Source organism: Sinocyclocheilus grahami, unplaced genomic scaffold, assembly GCF_001515645.1.
Source record: "Sinocyclocheilus grahami isolate Dianchi unplaced genomic scaffold, SAMN03320097.WGS_v1.1 scaffold308.1, whole genome shotgun sequence".
Lineage (NCBI taxonomy): Eukaryota > Metazoa > Chordata > Actinopteri > Cypriniformes > Cyprinidae > Sinocyclocheilus > Sinocyclocheilus grahami.
This window is the reverse complement of record NW_015505487.1, coordinates 82,019-91,335: the sequence shown is the minus strand read 5'-3', so window position 1 is coordinate 91,335 and position 9,317 is coordinate 82,019.

Genomic DNA, 9,317 nt, shown 5'->3' with positions numbered 1-9,317 from the left:
TCATAAAATTTTTTTCCAGTGCCTGTGTACCTTATGTGGTTAAACAACATTTTTGGACTCTTAAATGTTGTTTTTTATTTGAGTTATTGCATTGTGAAATTTGTGAGAACTTTAAAATCTGTTGAATTCTTTTACTTTCAATTTCATATTAATTTCAAATTTTCGTATTTGATTTATTTTTAAATAAGCAAAAAAAAATCCCAGTCATTCTTAGTTGGGGGTGCAAATGCACCCTGTGCTCTTAAAATGAAATGCCTGCCTGACAGAGCACAGAAAAAAGAAAAAAAAAAAACCTGTTCCATTTTTTTCTTTCTCTTGTTTCATGTCCCTTGGGTGCTTGTTACTGGCAAAGAGATAAACTCCTATCAGAGAGTTTTAATTGGATCAGTTTAATTACTGAGAGCAGCTTCATGTGATGCGCAGCATATTTATTGGCACTATTGGTACTTTACATTTGTACCTCACAGCAATATATTTTTTTGCTCTTACAGTGTTTCAGAAGAGCAGTTGGAGATATCTTCAGCCCAGTGCTCTTCTGGCGTCAAAACAGGTCTGTTTTGTTTACTATTTAGTTCCACATTATATTATATTATATTATATAATTTTTTTATTATGGGCATGGCTTAATTTGTGCAACACCAAGTCAGAGATGTGGTTTTCCTATTCCATTTCAGATCTGATGGCACCTCCGCTCATTTGGCATTATGGGATAGCAAAGTGTCCACTTGCTGCACACTTAAAAATTCTCAGTGGATGGAGTAGATCATCCAGGTATTGTCCACCATTTCATGAATACTGCACATTCATGCTTCTCATTTGACATACTTTTAGCAGGGCTCTCAAAATCGCTAGTCCGACGTCCAGGGGCTATTTTGTTTTCCAGTCGAGCTACCAAAATGTATCATCGGGTAAATACAGGGTTCCCGCGGGCCCTTAAAGTCTTCAGTCTTAAATTTTATTTTCATCTTACCAATAATGCCTGATAAAGTAGCATTTATGAGCGCAGTGCTGCTTTGTTTACAGGCGTTACCGGAGAAACCGCTATATTCTGCCGGTCCAGAAGCGCCTCCTACTGGCAGACAATGAATTTGCATTTTCAATAAGTCCATCTGCTATCTTTCAAACCAATGCGAAAATCTCAGCTTTTGACTGACATCCTTTCACTCTCAAGAGGGACTCCAAAGTCGATAATGTGAGCATGTAAAAATTGATTAAAACTCTCGATGGACAGCTTTGGCCCTGCTTTTATGTTGAAAAGCTATGCTGAAAAATCTCTTTTTTTCGTACATTTCATTGCTCTCGTTTCCTCATGATGCCCATCTGTCTCTTGCTGTCTTTCGCTCTCCTCTCTCAGGGTGTTTGCGGTCCTGCAGGGATTGGTGTTGCAATGGGTGTGTAATCCCTCTTTATACTCCTTTTTTAGTGCGTGTTTTGATTTATGGAGAGGTCAGCTTTAGTGTAAGCCCTTTATATTTCCTTTTCCTGTAGTTTAGCCTGGGCCTGCAGTGCTTTGAATGGCATGAGGAGTAGGAGTGGCTGACAAAGCAGAAAGTGGCACCGCAGCCAAAGATCTGCATTAAATGGAATGAGTTTCTTTGAGATGGATCCAAGCAGTGTTTATAGTGTTATTCTTTCATTGAAGTACGTTGCCTTTGGTTCAAATTTCTTGGTGTGAAAAGCTTCCAAACTCAGTTAATGAGTGTGTATTCAGGTTTTGATTAAGAAAACCAAGCGGAAACAGTCCAAAACAATTCTAAACACATATGTAAGTGGATTTTTTTGTGAGAAAAACAACAGGGGATGGACTTCTTCACTAGAAGAAGCATTATTATGGACTAATTTAGTCGGAATCTGCTTTTTTAAAGTTACAATCCCTCAATGATGGATTTGTTTCTTATAAACACGCAGCTTTTTACCTCAAGACATTAATTGATGAGTCATGTGGATTCGTAATGTAATGCTATATTTCCAAATCTAAATCTTGGATGGCCTGAGGGTGAGTAGATTTTCAGCAGATTTTCATTTTGGAGTGAACTATTCCTTTAAATTGTTTTATTATAATCTGCATATACAAGAACTGATTCAGAAGGGGTTTAAAAATTAGAAAGGATTTCTGACATCAGCTGAAAGGAAAGCTAATTCAAAGGTGGAGCAAGTTATCCCATTTTCATTCAAGATTACAAAGATTTTTTTATATGAATAACATTCAATGATTTATTGTACATAATAAGACTAGGAACGTGCTTTACGAAATACAAAAAATGGTCAGTTTTGGTTCTGTCTTAAATTGAAATGTCTGCCAGCAGCATTCTTCCCTCACGGCCACATGTGGGACCGGCTCCATGCATGTAATTGCATCTGTTCAAGCACATCAGAATATTGCCAGTAAACACATTTTTGTTTGTTTGGTATTTACGATGACACCGTATCGCTCTGAATAGAAGGATTTGAAATCTGTGCTGCATAACACATCTCAGGACAAAACTGCCAGTAGAGCTTTGAATCATGCATGTGTTAGTCGTCTATGCTGCGTTTCATGCTTGGACACTGCCCCAGTGCATCTCTCCCACTTCATTTATGCTGATGTCTTCTGACAGATGACATTTTGCTAGTGAAAGGGAAAGCATGTTTGTCTCATTATGAGTGCCGAAAAAAGCTGTCTAGACAGTGTGAAAATCATTTCAGTCTAACATAGGTCATATCATTTGCCTTCTCAATGCACACAGCTCATCTTATTAACATGCATCTAAAATTTCTCTGAAATGTCGTCTTATTAAAGCTATATAGAAGTTATTCTGTGATTTTCTCTTTTTATTTTAATGTTTGTATCACATAACAGCATAGACATCAATAGGTACTGCATATTATGCTGCTGTCACTTCATACACAGATCTAATATAAACATGCAATTTCTTTCCCAGCTGTTTACCTTCACAGACATAACTGACTGTTTTTGTAGTATGTTTTTAACATGACCTTGTGTGTATTTGACAGTTTAAGCGCAATAAGACATGAAAGAGAACTTAGTTTAGTACTCACTTGCCGTGTGACAGCCGCTTTCTGTGCATGTGCTTCATATGTGTGCGCTCAGAAAACACTGTATCAAAAGTTTAAACTGATATGGCTTTAAAACGCATGATTTCAGCACCATATACACGGTAATCAAAACCAAACAGATGTTTTTTTTATCAGAGTATCTGAGGTATGAGCTGTAAAGGTACAACCCTATTCTGGAAAAGGGGATGGGGAGCAGCAGCTCATTTGCATTTAAAGGTACAGGCACGAAAATAGTGTGTTTCTGCTTCCACTCAAAATAGGCATTTTCTAATTAATATAATAAATGATCTGTGGGGTATTTTGAGCTGAAACTTCACAGACACATTCTGGGGACACCTGAGACTTATATTACATCTTGTAAAAAGGGACATAATAGGTGCCCTTTTAGATTCCATCCAGTCTGAGGATATCAAATATGTGATTTAAGCCATGACTGGGGGCAGTTGTGGCCTAATGGTTAGAGAGTCGGACTTGTAACCCAAAGGTCATGGGTATGAGTCTCGGTATCGGCAGGGATTGTAGGGATCCTCAATACCACTACTGAGGTGAGACCCTTGAGCAAGACACCAAACCCCTTGCTGCTCCCTGGGTGCTGCAGCAAAAATGGCTGCCCACTGCTACGGGTGTGTGTGTGTGCTCACTACTCACTGCTGTCTGTGCACTTGGATGGGTTAAATGCAGAGCATAAATTCCACATTTTAGAACACTTGTTGCTTTTTTTTGTCATGTGTCATGATTTGCAGGTTTGTGTGGCTTACATTGTTTACTTGCCGTTTTAGCACACAAATTTCTCCATTTCATAAAAAGGGACATCAGATGCCTATAAACATGCAATTTCTTTCCCAGCTGTTTACCTTCACAGACATAACTGACTGTTTTTGTAGTATGTTTTTAACATGACCTTGTGTGTATTTGACAGTTTAAGCGCAATAAGACATGAAAGAGAACTTAGTTTAGTACTCACTTGCCGTGTGACAGCCGCTTTCTGTGCATGTGCTTCATATGTGTGCGCTCAGAAAACACTGTATCAAAAGTTTAAACTGATATGGCTTTAAAACGCATGATTTCAGCACCATATACACGGTAATCAAAACCAAACAGATGTTTTTTTTATCAGAGTATCTGAGGTATGAGCTGTAAAGGTACAACCCTATTCTGGAAAAGGGGATGGGGAGCAGCAGCTCATTTGCATTTAAAGGTACAGGCACGAAAATAGTGTGTTTCTGCTTCCACTCAAAATAGGCATTTTCTAATTAATATAATAAATGATCTGTGGGGTATTTTGAGCTGAAACTTCACAGACACATTCTGGGGACACCTGAGACTTATATTACATCTTGTAAAAAGGGACATAATAGGTGCCCTTTTAGATTCCATCCAGTCTGAGGATATCAAATATGTGATTTAAGCCATGACTGGGGGCAGTTGTGGCCTAATGGTTAGAGAGTCGGACTTGTAACCCAAAGGTCATGGGTATGAGTCTCGGTATCGGCAGGGATTGTAGGGATCCTCAATACCACTACTGAGGTGAGACCCTTGAGCAAGACACCAAACCCCTTGCTGCTCCCTGGGTGCTGCAGCAAAAATGGCTGCCCACTGCTACGGGTGTGTGTGTGTGCTCACTACTCACTGCTGTCTGTGCACTTGGATGGGTTAAATGCAGAGCATAAATTCCACATTTTAGAACACTTGTTGCTTTTTTTTGTCATGTGTCATGATTTGCAGGTTTGTGTGGCTTACATTGTTTACTTGCCGTTTTAGCACACAAATTTCTCCATTTCATAAAAAGGGACATCAGATGCCCATTTCCCCATAAATGTTTGTAACATACTTTGGTTAAAATTCCTCAATGGTTGTATAAAACAACATTGAGGAATTGTCAAAAACAGCTCTGTTCACAGCAACTTGGTTCGGTGCATGTCTCTTTAAATGATAAAGAGCTACTGCTCACCCCACCCCTCTCTTCCGTGGGCAGTGTCCACACGAAACATGTGAGTTGCAGCCTTGGACTCCATAAATGGCTTGGAGGTGGTCTTATTCAAATAGCTACCAAATAGTTAAAAAAGTGACAATTTTATCCGATGCCCCCTTTAACGCAGGATAAGCAGTCTGCCACTAGGGGCAACAGTGTATGGAGCACTTTGAAATCTACCAACCTTTGCTTAGTCCATGTGTTTTGTCTCCTAGCAATGAGGCGGATGTTTCTGTGAGTTTGTGTTCAGAATGACTTAAAAGTCTGGTAGTGTATGATCCTCATTCCTTTAGTTTGCGATGCCCAGTTTTTCTCTGTAACTATTTACAAAGTCTGCAAGTGTTTGATCCCTAGTTTTTAAAATCTACTCAAATTATGAAGGTTGTGTATGTGTTCCAGGCTGTAAATGATCTTCAGACCAGGCCTCTGTAATCTTATCCATTAGATATATAATAATAAAAAAAAAACATTAATGAGAAGTGGCTTCACAAATGTCTAACATCAAAAATGCTTAACAGGAAATCTTGACAACAGTTTGGTGTATAATAACAAGACTTGATATGTCATAATGCCCTACAGGTCAAGCAACCACAAAATTTGATATATAGAGTTGAATGATAACCAATGTTCTATAGTCAGCATTACTTTCTGACAGCTAGTACAAAATGCTGTATTTTACCAATGCTTTGGTGTATTGAACTAAAATTAATTGTGAAATTTAAATGAGATTATTATACTGAGTACACAATGATACCCATCGTTAAGCCATATTGCCACATTTAAAATTTTTATAGAATATTGTTCATATGTGACCTGAACTATCAGGGTCTGTGACGATGTGAGATACCACCACCTACTGGTCAAAAAATGGTACTAAAAATGGTGTAATATAGGCCTTCTCATGACCTTGAAGTTGTTGTATGTCATTTTTAGGCTGTGCTAATAAAAATACATACCACATACCTGTTTCTCTGAAAAACAATGCTACAGCCAGTTATTCTACTTTTAAATGTGCGTTCCGTGACGTGTCAGCATGTCCTGTTTTTGTTTTGGTCTGTGTGATTCTGCCCACTGCCAATTTACCTCAATAATATTTCGACACCCGGGTTGCCAGTTGGCGGAAAACACCACTTATTGCAGCCGTGGAAGCCAGCAAACAAACTGGGTTCAAGATTGTAGATTCTACCCAACCTTAAAAGCCTCGGCATCCGGCTAAAAAGCTCTATGACCGGAGGCTTATTAAAACGTGAATCAACTTACAGTGTAAAATTTCATTGTCTTTGTCAATTGCATTTTTTCGTGTTACGTGTCCTCAATCTGGCAACCCATGTGAACGTTGAGTCTGGGGAGGAGGGGGACGGAAAAACAACACTCTCCAAAATTTTGAATTTAGACTGCAGTACCCATTTCAACTGCTAACTGTCAAAATTACATACTGCACCTTTAACATTTCTGCAATGCAATGAATTTATACATTTTATCAATTCATGCATTCATGCAAAACCATGACCTTGGCGTTTGCGAGCACCATGCTCTACTGTTTGAGCTACAGGAATGAATGCAAAACCTTTGAACTGCTCTGCCTAAAATCATTGTTTTGGAATTGTTAGATTTTTCAAACATGCTTGTTTTGCTTGGCATGCTCCAGTCGATGTGCTTGATCCCCTAATTGACTATATTATGGTTAGGAAATTAAATTATTGTCAGTTAAATTATTGAATTCCTAGGAGACCATTAAAAATTAACATTCAGCTTCTTCATAAGCGGTACTCAAAGCTCAGTGCACATTTGCAATTAAAGTGGACAAAGACAATACAGTCCACTGCCTCCCACTGAGAATATTGTGTTCAGTTAAACATGACATTTAAATATTAGTTTGCCTGGTTTATATTGGGTTTGTGTGGCTTGTATGTATTAGTTTGCAGTTTTAGCAAATACACAGATTTAAATCCATTATGTTTATTTTTTTAACCACCTCCAAACCTCAGGCCACTTCATGTACATGTGTAGCCCTATACCTTTCATATTTTACATCTTTCAAAACACAAGGACCTAGGTTTACATTTGATTTCTTTCACAGTTGCAGTCTAAGATTCATTTTAGTCATATATAGTCGTATAAAAACATAGACAATTTGCCCCACTTCATACTGTAGGATAAGCTGTCTGCCATAGGGACAACAGAGTGCAAAGCTGTTTGAAATGTACCAACCATTACGTAGACCATGTGTTTTTGCTTTACATTTCATGTCCTGCTTTGTAACCCTATAACTTGTCTGATGATCATATCTAGCTTTGTATCTGTCATAGATCTCATGTTTTTGATTACAGAGGTCTTTTTTCCATCTCCTCTAATTTGATCCATGTCTAAACAGATGATCAGCTCACCATAGTGCCACACCAGTGTTGTTATTGTTAATGAAAAATATTAAAAAATAATTTGTTAGAGGAAGCAGGAAGCAAAATGATTTGGAGTAAAGCTAAAACAAAATATTCATATTCAATTAAAAACGTAAAAAAACAACAACTAAGAATTAGAAATGTTGTCTTGGCAACTTATTAATAAAGTCGGTAACACTTTCTATGAAGCCCGTATTTATTAGGGATGCACGATATATCGGCCACCATATCGGTATCGGCCGATAAATGCTCATTTTTTCTGTTATCGGTATCGGCCCAATAAGAAAATTTGTCCGATATCTTAAAGCCGATAAATAATGCATTATTTCCTTCAGAGACACTTCAGATGCGTGCTGTTCGTTTGCAGCCTTTTGTGCAATTGTACATTGTAATATTGTTTACTTGATGTATATCTGATTTATCTCATATACAGTAGAATGTGTTTGGTTAAGTTAAAAGAGCGCTTCAGTTTACCAGTGATAAACTCAAACAGCAGTGCACACCATTAATAACTATGTGTTGTATCATCTTCATAAGAACAGTTTTAATATATTATAATATTTACTTATTTGTGGTTATAGCTTTTAAGAGTATGATGATTTATAACACAATGAACACGTTGCATCCACTTTTACAATGGATTATATTTCTAATAGTTATGATGTATTATAAGTCTCATATCTTTCCATTTTTCTTATGCTACTTTACTTAAAGCAGTCAAAGACCCCTTATAAGTAGTAGTAATAATAATAATAATAATAATTAAAAAAAATTCTCTCAAACAGCCATACGATCAGATATCAGATCAGCTGAATGTGTAATATGACACATTTGCTTTGTAATATTTGCTTTTTTATTGTAATATCAGTTTGATTATTTTGATGGTACCCTTTATGCCTTAAATGACTAATGGAGTTTAGATAAAAAATAGAAAATGCATGTGGCAGCCTAAAATCACATGACTAAAATATGATCCATGGTCAATGTAACAGTTAAATTTGGGCCTGTTCCTCACAAAAATCTATTGTATGGATGTTCAGAAGAATTGCAATGTAGTGCATGTGTCTTGGGCTAGTGTTTTACTTTGTCTTTTGTCTTTACTTTTTGGAGCTTGGCATCATAAATAACCATAAACAGTTGTTGTGGCAAAGAAAGCTGCCTAAGTTTTCCATTCTCCTCTGAGCAAATAATATGGAACAACATAAGGGTGAGTAAAGGGTGGCACAAATTTTATTTACAGTTAAACTATTTCTTTAAAAACTCAATGTATTTGGAGACATATAGTTTGTTGAATAAGTATTTTTAAATAATTTTTATTCAACAAAGAGTCTTGAGAAAATGCATCACTGTTTCCACATATTAAGCAAGACAGCATATTAACATTTAAGGATAATGTGACACTGAAGACTGGAGTAATGACTGCTGAAAATTCAGCTTTGCATCACATATTTTAAATTACATTTTAAAATATTTTTAAATAGAAAACCGTTATTTTAAATTGTAATAATATTTCACAATAATACTGTTTTTACTGTATTTTTGATTAAATCAATGCAGCCTTGGTGAGCATAAGAGACTTCTTTTAAAAACATAAACACATTTTACTTACCCCAAACTTTTCAACAATAGTGAACATTTAAAACCAGGTCACACACGGAAGTTATTTTGTTCAGAATCACAATATTTACACCCCGTAACACCTTGTTTGCAGACTAACCGTGATTCCACAGATCACTTCTAAACTTGGCATGATGTGCACTGTAAAAATGCTGAAATTTGATTTGATAAGAATTAGATTTATCCAGCTTATTGAATTCAAAGAAATGTGAATTCCTTAGACACACCAACACAAAACACATTCCCTAACATATAGCCCAAACTAGTTGCTT